We start from the raw sequence: 13,561 nt of genomic DNA, 5'->3' as shown, positions 1-13,561 counted from the left end.
TTAAGCTTGCTTCATTTCTTGTAGATTCCCCTCCAGTTTTACTAACTTAAATGTCACAGGTGTTAACGCTGTGTGCCACACAATAGTTGCAGTTTCATAGTGAGGGTATGTGATTTCAATTTCGTAACTAAATTTATAATGCCAAGAGTAAGGGTTTAATTTTTTTTTAAATACTTATTCAGCAACATGATTAAATTCATCCCTTTCCCTGGATCACCACCTTGATGTGGTGGAGAAGTTGTGCGGTCTGATGATCCCTTGAGCGATGCCATCGGGAGCTCCTTGCTCCTAGTAGGGCCACCCATGGCAGCAAGGTCGGTGGGTAGGTGCTGAATGTGGACTATAAGATTCTGTCCAAGGTCATCGCCAATCGGGTCAAGTCCGCTCTGGAATTGGTGATCCACCCTGACCAGACCTGCACTGTGCCAGGCAGGAAGATCTCTGACAGCCTCGTGCTGCTCAGGGATACGACTGCCTATGTGCAGGACAGGGGTATGGACACCTGCCTCATCAGCCTGGATCAGGAGAAGGCCTTTGACAGAATATCGCACACCTACATGGTGGATGTGCTCTCCAAAATGGGGTTTGGGGAGGGAATTCGCAATTGGATCCAACTGCTCTACACTAACATCAGTAGTGCAGTCTCAATCAATGGGTGGGAATCAGATAGCTTTCCTATTAAATCTGGAGTCAGGCAGGGCTGCCCTCTCTCGCCTGTTCTTTTCGTGTGTTACATAGAACCCTTTGCTGAGTCCATCAGGAAGGATCCGGGGATAAGAGGAGTGACGATCCCAGGCAGTGGAGGCACTCAGGTCAAAGTCTCCCTGTACATGGACGATGTCGCCGTTTTCTGCTCAGATCCGCTGTCGGTGCACAGACTTATCCACATCTGCGACCAGTTCGAACTGGCCTCGAGAGCCAAGGTAAATCGTGGGAAGAGCGAGGCCATGTTCTTTGGGAACTGGGCTGACCGATCCTTTTTCCCCTTCACTGTCAGGGCTGACGGCCTGAAGGTGCTGGGGATATGGTTCGGAGGGACCAGGGCACGCTTTAGAAATTGGAAGGAGCAAGTTTCTATGGTGAAAAGGAAACTGGGCATGTGGGAGCGACGCTCCCTCTCCATTGCGGGTAAGAACCTGGTCATCAGGTGTGAGGCACTCTCGCTGTTGCTGTACGTGGCGCAGGTCTGGCCCATTCCTCACTCCTGTGCAATAGCGATCACCCAAGCCATCTTTCGCTTTATCTGGAGGTCGAAAATGGATCATGTCCACAGGGACACGATGTACAAGCCTCTAGATAAAGGGGGAAAAAACGTGCCCAACATCGCCCTCATACTGATGGCCACCTTTGTGTGCGGCTGCATCAAGCGGTGCATAGACCCTCAGTATGCCAACACCAAGTGTCACTGCATGCTGAGGTTCTACCTGTCACCGGTGTTGCGAAGGATGGATCTGGCCAAGCTGCCGCAGAACGCTCCAAGTAGTTGGACCATGCTGTACCACCTGTCCCTCGTGGGAAAATTTATGCAGAGAAACACCTTTGACCACAAGTCCATCAGGCAGTGGTCGGCACGTAACGTCTTAAGGGCCCTGCGGGAAAAAAAGAGGGTGGATCCTGTGGGATGGTTCCCTGAGCAGACTGACAAAGTCATTTGGCAGAATGCCTCATCGCCAGAACTTTCCAACAAGCACCAAGATGTAGCTTGGCTGGTGGTGAGGAAGGCCCTCACTGTAAGATCCTTCCTACACGCCAGGAATCTCACCCCCTCTGCACGTTGCCCTCGAGGTGGCTGTGGTGGGGAAGAGACCGTTGTTCACCTCCTTGTAGATTGTGTCTGCGCGAAGAAGGTCTGGAGAGAGATGCAGTGGTTTCTGTCGAGGTTCATCCCGAGCAGTTCTGTGACAGAGGACTCTGTGTTCTATGGACTGTTCCCAGGGACACACACCGAGACAAACATCAACTGCAGCTGGAGGATCATCAACTCGGTGAAAGACGCTCTTTGGTATGCCCGAAACTTGTTGGTTTTCCAGCGCAAAGAGTTGTCCCCGAGTGTTGCAGACTGGCACATTCCAAGGTCCAGGACTACGTGCTGAGGGACACAGTTAAGCTTGGGGCAGCCGCCACAAAGGTGCAATGGGGAAGGGTCGCTGCCTAAGACCTTTCTGCCACAGTGCACTGGGGGGCTGGGAACTGTAAAGAGCCCCTCAGGCTGTACAGCTTAAAATGAATGTCTGCCAATGATTGTAATATTCACTGTTTGTACTGATACACCTTGTGATTCATGTTGTAAAAGTTGAACCTGATTGTATTTTTGTAATGGTGATTTTGAAATGGTTCGAAATGTTTTTGAAGATTTATGAATAAAGTATATTTTTGCAAAAAAAAAGTCGGTGGGTAGGTGCCAGTCAAAGTGCGATCCAAAAATTCTTCAACAGGAGAACAGGCAAAGGAAGACTGTGCATCTCACTGGCTGTCATGAAAGTATAATAATTTTCATAATATTTTTATGGTTTATTGTAAAGTAGGTTTATGGAGGGTTGTGATTTTCTCTGGGTGTGTGAGATTTAATTACATGTTGTAGCCAAGCAGACTGCAAGTTGAAGTTACCAAAAGAAGTAAGGTGTAGAAGCGTCTTTAATATGCTAATGAGTAAACATGGTTGGGGTCTTAGTGGTAAGGTGTGAAGGAATTTGCATTTTTAGATAGATGAAGGGAGGTTTGAATTTCAAAGAGGTTAATGAAAATATTGGAACATGAAAACATTTATATTATTACTTATATTTAAATCCAAAGACGTATGGAAACAATGGAATTTACATATTAAAAAGGGAGAAACATTGATAAAGGAGAATGAGGCTGTGTGTCAGGAGAAGGCATTGTGAGCTCTAACAGAAGTGTGTGAAATAGCCTTAATGAAGCCTCCAACATTTGTGCATAAGCCTGCTGTCTACAGAAACTGAAGTTGGAGAAAGTAATTTGGAATTCCACTATCCAGGATATTGTGTTAATTTGCTAAGTCTGTTTAAAATCTAAAAATCTATTTTTGGACCATTGCCTTAAAGGGGGTGTAATTGGCTGTCAGGTTAATTAGGAATTTTAGGAGTTATTATAGTAATAATTTGTAATCCTATGTATGTTCTTGAATTTTTTTTCTTAATAAATATTTTAATTTATTAAAAATCTCTAAACGTCTTGGTGGACTTATTACTTCTGAATTCAGTGCACACATCTCGAAAAAATACAAATTGCAAAACCATTGTGATAGTGTGATCAAGTTTACCTCGTGGATTTGATCCACCTGGCACATATCATCTGCTGCATCATAACATTGGCTGCAAAGGCAGAAGGAGGCTACAGTGGCAAGGTGGACCCAGTCATTGTTGTCCAACACATCACTGAAACCTGACCACCAACCTGTCAAGTTCGTGTGGACAATGACAGTGCCCCGAGGTCCCCATGTTAAAAAAAAAATCATGTGCAGACTTTTACCAAGGTCTTTCTGGATTCCACTACCTCATGGGAACATGGTGCCCCTTGTGCCCAACCATCTGTGGGATGAGAATCAGTCAGTCAAGTTACATGAAAACCACTGACAGAAACTCACAACCCTGAGTAGACGAATCCCCGAATTGAGGGGAGGCCAACGACGGTGATGAAATTCATCCACTCAATTATCTTTTGTATCTTTTAATGCCTTTGTTACTACAGGAAGGCTTCATGTTATCCCAAAAGCCACAGCTTAATGTTTTTACCCAGAGATGTGATTCTGGACTTGGATTGTGTAGTGGGCCTAATTTCCAGGATAAATCAGAGCTGATCAATTAGTTTACTTGCTTGATTGCTTTTCTTCAAATCATTTTGAAAAACAAGAGGGCAAACTTTGAAGGTTTAACAGGAAAATTGATAGGGATTTCTTAAACAAGCTAATTATCTAATCTGTGTTCTGTTGACAGTTAGAAAAAAGCTAAATGCTAACAGCCTATACCTTACAGATTCTCATTTCTAAATTAATGAGAATGGGGCCCGATTTTAACTCCAAGCAAGTAGATGGGTTTTGAGTAAGTTAAAATATGACAGAGAAAAAAAATAGCAAGAAAGGCATATTATTTATTAATTCTAATTTGGTTTCTGTAACCAAGTTTAATTTTTAAAGCATATAAAGCCCCTTGGTTGGAGAGGTATAGGAGTAGAGGCTGGAGGGGAGGAAGGCAACTGATTGAGGGCAAGAAGGCCTCTAGTCTCCCTCCACCTATACTTGGGAGCAAGTGGAAGCAGGGGTCTAGTAGATACAAAGTTAAGGATGTTGCAAGTGACAGCAGAGCAAGAGCTGGACAGATACAAGGTTTGATCAGAGTTCAAAGGGAAAGAAATAGGGGTAGTGGTTGCTGTATTTCTATGTTTGCTAATACAAATTTACCAATCTCATACAGGACTGGTAAACTAAACATAGTCTCAGTTTATTTGAAGACATAGTACAGGATTGCTCAGCAGACAGATTTACTATAAAGATTCAACAGCTATTGTTAACAGGAAAGTACAGCTGTAACTCCTTCACACCACATGCTGCTAGCTAAACTGAAAGCTCTTCTGAACTGTCTGCTAGTCATATGGTTTACATCCTGACTATTTACTCCCAATCTTATCCTCTCTTAAAGCGATATCACAACAGTGATGGGAGTGAGGGGTGAAATTAAGAGGAAAGGATAGCAAGAAAGTGAACACATAGGTCAGGGGTTCCCAAGCTGTGGGTTGCAACACTGCCCCCCGCCGTAGTGGGTCATGGGATGAAATTTTAGGGGTTGCAAGGTCCAAGACCGTAATGGCAGCTGTGGAAAAGCCAAATGGAGCTTTTCCAATGGCCTATCTTGATAAAGCTACAACTCCCCAGTGTGCTCTGAAGCAAGAGTCTGGCTGGTTATCGTGAGATCTTCTGGAGCTGGCCTCCATTTTGCTGCCTTGAGTTTGATCCAGGAGAGTGGCAGACAGCAGGTTTGGGGAGCAGGAGGGAGGCAACGGGCAGGGGCATCGGGAGCAGAAGGGAGGTGACAAGCTTTGATATCACGCTGAGGGCAGAGGAATTCTCTCTTGGCTGCTGGGGATCAATTTGGGCAATGTTCAGAGTCTTCAAAACCGTACTGTAACTCACATCCCCCAATCCTGCCCCACTCTCACAACAGCTCCCAATCCCATTCCCGCAACTCCCCCAACATCCTGCCTCTGCTGCTCTTCACTCTCCCCTGCACTCCACCCTCCACACCCCTCCCCCAGCACCCCTCCTGCCCAACATCCCACACTGGCATTAGGTCAGTTTGAAAGCACTAACATGAGGTTACAGTGGGAAAAAGTTTGGGAAGCATTGACATGGGTTATTTAAGGGGAGCAAGTAGTGCCAGGGTACTGTGGACATGGTCTTTGCAGCTAGACAGATCCAGAAAAACGTCGGGAGCAAAATCAAGAATTGTTCCTCGCCTTCATCAACCTGATCAAGGCATTTTATTCTTTAAATCGTGAAGCTCAATGGATTGTCGTCCAAAGCTTTGGTTGTCCACTGAAGTTTGTCATCATCCTGAAACTCCTGCATGACAACATGGCTGCCACTGTCCTGAGTGGAGGATCTGACACTGACACCTTTCAAATCCGGACCGAGGACAAACAAAGTTGTGTGATCGCCCCCACCTTGTTCACCATTTACCTGACCATCCACCCCATCAGAGACGACCTACCACATGGTGTCAGCATTCAGTATCGTCTGGACGACAAGCTCTTCAACCTTGGTCGCTTCCGGGCAAAAACAAAACTCATCGCTATGATATCCACAAGCTTCAGTTTGCAGATGACTGCTGCTTGACGGCTCAGTCTGTACAGGGCATGTAAAGGACGCTTGACCTCTTCAACTCCTTGTATAAGATTCTTAGCCTATCCTTAAACATCACCAAGACAAAGGTCCTTCACCAACCTTCCTCGGGCCAGTTGAGCACCCCCTGTTCCCATCCACAGAGATGGGTGGCTCTGGACCACGTCCAGCATTCCCTTATCTCAGCAGTCACCTTTCCCAAGGGACTACCTTGGGAAACTCCAACACGGTGCCAGTGATACCTTCTTCAAGCTGCGTGAACATGTCTTTGACAAAAGGGACCTTTGCAAGTCAACAAGGTTCTGGTTTATAAGGCCACTGTGTTGACCACCCTCCTCTACTGCAGCAAAACATGGACTGTCTACCAATGTCACATTAAGATTCTTGAGTGCCTCCATCAGCGGTGCTTGCATCGAGTCCTGGGGATCAAATGGGAGGACCACCGGACTAACGTAAGCATCCTCCATGAAGTTGCATCTACCAGCAATGAAGCCCTGCTCCTGCGGAACCAATTCCAATGGACGGGCCATTGCTTCTGGATGCCCAAAAACCACCTCCCTCAACAGGTTCTCTTCTCACAGCTCTCCGTTGGCCAATGCTCAAAGGACGGCCAAAAGAAAAGGTATAAGGATTTGGTGAAGGTTGCCCTAAAGCACGCGGGCATTAACACCACTGACTGGGAGGAGAACGCTGCCAATCGCTCAGCATGACACCACCCGGTCCATCAAGGCGCAAGCCACTTCAAGGCTCAGCAACTCAACAGCGAGGCGGAATGGTGGCGTCAGAGGGAGGAAGAGGAAGGCAACCCGGGTCTGCAATTTCCACCCCCCGCGCAACATGCCCCCACTGTGGAAGAACATGTGGATCCAGACTTGGTCTCCTCAGTCATTTGAAGTCTCACCAAGCCCGACAGACGTCATCCTCAATTTCAAGGGACCGCTGCTGCCGCTGTCGATGAATGGGAGCAAGAAGCGAAACACAAGTGGTTATGTAGAGGATGGGAAAAGAGCTGCTAAGGGATACAACTCCCTGCCCCCCCCCCCCCCCCCCCCCCCCCCAAACTAAAATGCAGCCTTTGGTGGCAAAGAAGAGCAGAAGGAGACAAAGAAAGAAACAAAATGAGTTAGGAGTAGAGAAACGGGAGCGAAGAATGGACACAGAATAAAGGAGAGGAGAATTTAGCAAAATAAATAAAGAGACAAGTAGGTGCACGATTACATTCTTTGACCTCTTTGAAGTCGTTGGTTCCAGAATCTGGGCAATACCTGTTGCACCTTTAGGTGGCACTATGATAGGTCTTCATAATATTAAATGTAAATTAAGAGCCAGAAAAATAGATGCAATGTGAGCTGATGGTTTGAGTCTTCATGCATTATTTCATCCTTGTCAGTTAGTATCTCTGCATCAATGATTCTCTTCATAGTCATTGCCAGAACATGCAGTGTACAAATAATATGGGAAATCACTTAACCTGCAATTCTAATTGTGCAAAGTTTGACATTTAAAATCTGCATTGAGGCAGGGACTTACAATTTTTTATCAAATCCATACAGCCCTCTCACAGCTACACTTAACCTCTCTCTCCCCTACTTCTGATAGTCTGAGTGTCAGCTGTGGCTCATTTGGTAGCATTGTTTGAGTCACAAGCTTTCAAATTCAAATCCCACTCTGGAATTTGAGCACAAAAATCAAGGCCAAATCTCCAGTACAGCATTGAGGGAGTGCTGCACTGTCAGGGGTGCCGTCTTTTGGATGAAAGGCCCTTACTGTCTGCTCAGGTGGCATAAAAGACTCTGTAGCACTATTTCAAAGATTTATCTCTGGTATCCTGGACAATATTTATCCCTCAAATCAAAATCACAAAAACAGGTTATCTGGTCATTATCACTTTGTAGTTTGTGGTAGCTTACTGTGCATAAATTGGTTTCTACATTAGAACATCTTACTTCCCACTTAAATAGCATCAACATCTCCCATGTTAATGAGATTTTTCAAGCCTCCCCCCAGCACCCATCCTCGCCAATGATACCGAGATAGGAAGGAAAGTAACTTGTCAAGAGGAAGTAGAGAGTCCACAAAAGGAATATAGATAGGTTAAGTGAGTGGGCAAAAATTTGGCAAATAGAGTATAACGTGGGAAATCGTGAACTAGTCAACTTTGGCAGGAAGAATAGAAAAGCAGTACACTATTTAAATGGAGAGAGACTGCAGAACTCTGGGTGTCCTGGTACATGAATCACAAAGGTAGTATGCAGGTACAGCAAGTGATTAGGAAGGTAAATAGAATATTGGCATTTATTGCAAGGGGAATGGAATATAAAAATAGGGAATTTTACTGCAGCTGTACAGAGCCTTGGTGAAACCACATCTGGAATGTTGTGTACAGTTTTGGTCTCCTTATTTTAAAAAAGATGTAATTATGTTTGAAGCAGTTCAGAGAAGATTCACTCAAGTCCTTCATTCCAGGATTGAGTTATCTTATGAAGAAAGGTTGGGCCTATACCCATTGGAGTTTAGAAGAATGGGGAGTGATTTTATTGAAACATAAAATCCTGAGGGGACTTGATAGGATAGATACCAGGAGAATGTTTCCACTTGTGGGAGACTAAAACCGGGGAACAGAGTTTAAGAATAAGAGGTCCACTGTTTAAGATGGAGATGAGGAGACATTTTTTCTCTCAAAATTAGTATGTGGAATTATCTTCTCCAGAAAGCAGTGGGGCTAGTGAATTGAACTTATTCAAGGCAGAGTTAGATTTTTGATAGACAAGGGAGTCAAGGGTTATTGTGGTAGGGGGAGGGGGTGGCAGCCAGTGAGCAGAAAGCAAAGTGGAGTTGAGACACAACCAGATCAGCCAAAATTTTATTGAATAGCGCAGCAGCTGAATGGCCTGCTCCTGCTTCTAAGTCCTATGTTCCATCGCTGCTAATGACCTGGATTGTTGTGGGTTGCAAAGAATCATTGTCGCACTGAGCAGATACTTGCAACCTTAAACCTTTCCTCAACTCTCCACTTCCTTTTCCTCCTAAGATGCTCCCCAAAACCACTCTCTCATTTGCCCTAATACCTTATGTTGTCCACTGCCAGTAAGGTGTGTTTACCTTCAGTTTGGTACATAAAGTAGATAACAATATCAACAATGTTTAGGTGAAAACATCCAGCTTTAATACAACCACAAAAATCAAACTGTACAATAAGCAATAGAAAATGGCCACACCCACATGGGAACAGGCTCCCAGCCACAAGAGGGTGAAAACGTACGATGGTGTGACTTCTTTCTTTTTTCTCTTCCTGTACATCAAATTTCTTCTTTTTTTAACCAACAATGCAAAAAAACCAACAAGCTGAATATATCCAAGCAGCTTCTTACCATCAAAATGAAATCTCAAATGAACATAGGTGCCCAAAAAATGCAACATCATAAATGCAAGAAACAAAAATATATCCTCACAAAAGGCAATCCAAAACAAGTACAGGAATCACAATGAACAGTATGCCTATACCATTTCGCCAGGTGGACTACTGTCCAGCCACTGCCACCAAGTATTAGCACTAATCCTGAAGTATAAAATCTGCTGGATGTGTTTCAGGAGGCTTCTCTGATAAATTGAGTGTCTCAAAGTAGGCACCAAAGAAACAGGGCTAGTGGTACATTTAGATGGCTGGATCGGTGTGCTAAAAAAATCAGGGGCCTGGGCTGGTACTACAAGACTGGATCAGGCACTGGCATCGGGGTGGGGTGGGGTGGGGGGAACTCAGGGATCTATCCAGAGGTGTGATTGGGACAGAACCATTGTAGATTTTGGAGCACAACGCTGAAACTTGGAAGGCGTAGACTGCTTAGTTATCATGGTAGGGTTTGCAGGAATGGGCTGCGTGGTTGGGGTGCATTCACTGTGGCTGGTAGAACATGGCTGGAAGTGGAGCAGATTACAGGGCCAGTGCAGAAGAAAGGGACCTTGTACTATTTAGATCTCCTGACTTGAGTTGTGCTATATAGCTGGGAAGCAAGGAAATTGTAAATATTGTATCAGCTGTTTTTGAAAGAAGGAACCAGTCAGTATTAGCAGGCCTGTGACTTGTTGCGATCGACCAGATCTCCAACATCAAATGAGGGCAGCGTTGGTTGCACCTCTTGGGGGAGCCTTGGATTTGTGATTATACGGGCAATTGACCTGGTGGAGACATGTGGAGTCTCGATAATCCTATCGTTGGACAGGGTTTATATTGATGAACAGGACTTTGGGAATGAAAGCTGAAGTTGAGTCGTGCATTGGCGATAAACATGGCCAAAGGTGTGATAGGGCTTCCATGTGGTTTTTGGCGTTGAAGCTTTCCCTCCAGTTCCCATATGTCTTCCCTGCTAATGGGTTGTTGTTGGGGTTTTTTGATCTATCAATCTCAATGGCAATGAGGTGTTCCTGAAGCAGCTTGTCTCTTAACAGGGTGAGAAACCCAGTGGCAAGGTCAATCCATATGACAGCTAGGGAGCCACCTAGTGGACAAAACCCAAAGCACAGCTGGAGGAGAGCATCCCTTGTGTTGTGTCATGTTACTCATTGGTAATGATGCAAGCAGCAGTGTAAGAAGTGACACTCTCATCCAACCAAAATGAGTTGTTGCTCACACTTGGTAACGTCAGCAGCAAAGGAGATGCCAACCTCCTCTGAAGGGTCACTTGAAGACAGTATGCGGGATGGTCTGGAGGGCATCGCAAGTATGGCAGCTAGCTGTGACCTCTTCAATGGAAGCATCCATGTCGAGTGCATAGAAGTATCAGTGGTTGACTGATGAGTTGATGACATGCTAAGTGAACAGGACATAGATGCAGAACAGTAATAAGGCCTTCCAAGACATTACATGGAATTATAATGCAGTCTATGAGGGTGGCAAGGGGCTCATTCTGCCTAACAACAAGTAAACCATTCCATGTAATGGTAGGGTCACCTATTTAAGATAAAGATGGGGAGAACTTTTTTAATCTCAGTGGGTCGTGAGCCTTTGGAACTCTCTTCCTCAAAAGGTGATGGAAGCAGAGTATTTGATTATTTTAAAGGCAGAAGTAGATAGATTCTTGCTAAGCAAAGGGGTGAAAGGTTTCAGGGGTAGGTGGGAATGTGGAGTTGGAGGTTAAAAACAGATCAGCCATGATCTTATAAAATAGCGGAGTGGGCTCGAGAGGCTCAGTGGCCTACTCCTAGTTCGTGTGTTTGTATGTCTGTAACAACCTGGTGATAGCGTTTAACTTGGCAAATGTTGGTAAGCTTTTTTGAAGGGTGGGTGCCTTGCAGCAGGTGGGCATGCGCGCAGCAAAAGGAGGGGACATTCAGACTGGCCTGCTGGTAAAACAGAATCTTGTTGAGCCTGACACAATGTCATCAATAGATACCTGGTGAACAGTAGAATGAGAGGTCTGGTGTATGAAGTCCTCACGCTCAGGCATGTTGTGGCTTACAAAATCCGAAGGCAGATTCACAGATCCAGCTAGGTGCTTGACAGAGGCATGGTAACGACTGACTGGAGGAAGGAAGTTAGTGACATAGGGACTGGCAGAAAATTCTCCCCAGCATAGTTTCTCGGAGGCCTGCACACAAGGTTTGCTGTCTGTTTGGACACAAGGACTGCATTGACTGCACAATATATGGGCTGAAATGCTTGATAGACGCTGCAATGGACAGAACTTTAATTTAACAAGGCAACCAGATGATTTGACGACCACACATTTTGACACTGAAAAAGCCAGCAAGTCTGAGTCTGTTGCGATGGGTCACAAAGGGTGGATGCAATGCCATGCTTCTTAACAGCACCATCTGTGGCAGCCCAGAGTTGGCCAGGAGAGGGTAATTAATGGTTTTAGCCGGTGAAAGAGAAGATTGTGATGCCTGGTTGTAACAGCGTCCGTGAAGGTTGTGTACGAGGCACAGTGAGGAAGGACGCTCGAGTGCATTTTGTAGGCTCTTATACAAGATCTCATGCTAGAGACCTTCTCCAGTGGATAGCAGGTAGACAGGGTGGCCACACAGTGTTAGTTAGTTTGCAAGGTGCCCTGGAACCAAATCCATTCCAGCCTAGTTGTAGTCATAGGGACAGTCTTAGGGACAGATGGTCACAGATCACAGCACCTAGTACATGTTGCCAGTTGCAGGGATGAGAGCGGCCAAAGACAAAAAAAGGTATGAAAAGTAGTGGCCCAAAATAAAAAGGTCTAAACATCTTTTATGACAAGGAATCATATATACATGCTCTGAAGAGTCATACAGACACGAAACATTAACTCTGTTTCTCTCTCCACAGATGCTGCTGGACCTGCTGAAGGTTTTCCAGCATTTTCTGTCTTTATTTCAGACTTCCAGCATCCGCACTATTTTTCTTTTATCATGTACACATTATAGCGCAAAGGGGCAAAGTCACTGCAGCATGAGGGACCAGAAAATTACAGCACTTTTTATGATCTGTGATGAATTGCAAATACTTCTGGGCCACTTCAAATAGGTGGAATTGTAAAAGTACCATGAGATGAATGCAGTTGGGCTGATTTTTGGACTCTGAACCTAACAGCCAGCCTGATCTGGCCAGGATGCTGACATTTCAGTTAGCTCATTATAAAGGAACAGAATACATCAATGATATCTGAGAGAGGCGGAGAGGAGGGAAGAGATGGGGGCAAAGCAGGGAGAGAGGGGTAGTGAGAAACCCTCCACCTTCCTCTCACCTATCCTCTCCTTGGTCCACTTATCTAACCCTGCTACAGCTAATGCTGCATTTGGTCTTGACTTCTGGGGGAAGCTCAGTAAATTTTTTTAAATGTCTTGCATTTTCTGTAGCGCATTTCACAACCTCATGGCATCCCAAAGCGCTTTACAGCCCATGAAGTACTTCTAAATTGTAGTCATTGTTGTAATGTAGGAGATTTAAAACATATCATTGCAACATATGAGATCTAAAGCGACTTCTTGATTAAACCACAAACAGGTCACTCAGCAACCTTGGAAACATCTCTAAAGCTGTACCCCTTTAAGTACAATCAAATGTTGATTACTGAAGTCCTCCTTTGGAGGTCAGTGGTCCCAATCTTTCTGATGATTTTGCGTCTTTTCCTTGGCTCATCCTGTGTCACTGTAACTCACCCAGCACCTGTTTCTCCAACCGATACAGCAAATGCTGAGGATTTAACAAAGCAAGCTCTTCATCTTCCTATTGCAACAGCTGTTCCCTTCCCGCTCTTAGTTTTAAAAATACAAATAAAACAAGTTTTTATCCGTTAATAGCAAATCAATGAAACCATTTCCCCCCAGACAAACCCAGAAGCGGAGTGGGCTGCATTGCAGGAGGAGAATGTCTTACACTATCTCACACACACAAATCAGTTCAAACACACTCAGGAGTATTTATAAACTAGGAATGTATTAAACATTGTAACAATAACCTTCACTACATTTACTCATATTTATTAAAGATCAGAGTTAACCACCACCACCCCAAGCTGGTACCTGAGCAAAGGCTGTACCTGTGTTGAGGAGTCCGGCCAGAGGAGCTCCTACTGTCCCGGCCACAAGAACCGCGAATCTCCCATCCCTGCTTCAAACTTCCCTGCAACCAATAGGAGGAGGCAGAGGCGGGGTCTGTATACCGGGACCAATAGAAGGAGGCAGAGGCGGGGTCTGTGTACTGGGACCAATAGGAGGGGAGGTTGGGCAGTGAGTTGG

This window comes from Carcharodon carcharias, chromosome 21 (assembly GCF_017639515.1).
Source record: "Carcharodon carcharias isolate sCarCar2 chromosome 21, sCarCar2.pri, whole genome shotgun sequence".
NCBI classification, from domain to species: Eukaryota; Metazoa; Chordata; class Chondrichthyes; order Lamniformes; family Lamnidae; genus Carcharodon; species Carcharodon carcharias.
The sequence above is the reverse complement of the archived record's forward strand: the minus strand, read 5'-3'. Positions refer to the sequence as shown.